Below are 1499 nucleotides of genomic sequence, written 5' to 3'. Positions count from 1 at the left end.
TTAGGCCTAGCCTAGAGCCTATCATCATTAAAACAAGTCCTACTTTAATACCCAATTGTTAGGCCTACCTAGTACTATAAAAATTAAATGAAAATAAGGCATTTTCAACTGTTACCACATTATTATTTAATCAGTACAACCGTGTAGGGCTAACCGCCCAAAATAGGAACAGGGCAGGGCAGCAGCAGCAGAGCGTATCGCCGATCTTCCCGATACGATCATCGGCCACCATATATTATATTACTATGGATGCAATATTTTATTGTGCAGTATGACCATTTAGGCACTAAAACCTTGACTCAGAAATACCGGAATGGTGTCCGGCGGGGGATAGTTTCACACCTGTATATATAATAATACACTACAACCAACCATACAAACCATACTAGTAAATCATTATATTATACAGTATTATAATTATTACTGTGGATGCAATATTTTATTGTGCAGTATGACCATTCAGGCCCCGAAACCTTGACTCAGAAATACCGGGATGGTGTCCGGCGGGGGATAGTTTCACCTGTATAATTATATATACTGTAATGATAATCGGGATAATAATACACTACAGCCAACCATACAAATTTGTTTAGGTTCTTTTTTCATGTTACTGATTGTCTTGAGTGAGTACAGTATGATACAACTTCCAAAGTGCTATAAGCCATACAGTACTTCTTATTTCTTAAAAAGAATTAAAATAAAGAATAAACCATAGGCCTACTGGTTTCTTTGGAGTATGTATCATGCTACTGTAGGCTCTTGTTAATTTACCAGTACTGTAGTACTAAACTAGTAGTTTTTGTTTTTTGTTTTTTTAAGTTTGCCTAACTCAAAAAAATTACCTCTTTAATATATACATTTAAAAAAAATGTATGGCCTCTCAAATCAATTAAATAACACCTGTACATGTCTAGAATGCTGGTGCTTCCGGGGGCGAAGCCCCCTGGACCCCCACCGCGCCCTTTTCCCATGGACCCCACCGGGGGCCCGTGGCGACACCCTGGCCCCCAGCCAATGGTGCTCGCTTCGCTCGCAAGTGCCCTTTTAGTATAAAAAAGAACCCCCCTATAAAAATCCTGGCTACGGGCTTGCATATATACACAGCCCAGATGTGAATGCAAATAGTGGAATACAAGCTATGCGGCTCGGTTCCAGTAGATACAGAGAGTATTGTGTCACTCTTAACGCGTTCTACGAAATTCTTACGAGACAGCACTAGTCCGTGAATTTGTGAACAAAATCAGAGATCTAAAGATGCAATCTCTACCGTGCATCAATGGCCGCCCGCTGGATCTCAATAGAGATTCTTTAATAATATATAAATTTAAAAAGGCAAATGGGAAAAACCCATAAAACAGCAAACGGCCATAATCATTAGTGGTCGTGAGTTTAGTTTTGTAAACCATGAAGCCTCTGTGGTCTAATGGTTATGACGCTCGCCGTGACAAGGAGAGGTCGCAGGCTCAAATCCCGTCTCAGAGGCATTTTATTACAAATAT

The sequence above is a fragment of the Anneissia japonica genome, unplaced genomic scaffold (genome assembly GCF_011630105.1).
Source record: "Anneissia japonica isolate Jap-2015-1 unplaced genomic scaffold, ASM1163010v1 scaffold1065_len1792383_cov172, whole genome shotgun sequence".
Taxonomy (NCBI): Eukaryota; Metazoa; Echinodermata; class Crinoidea; order Comatulida; family Comatulidae; genus Anneissia; species Anneissia japonica.
This window is presented reverse-complemented; position numbering follows the sequence as displayed.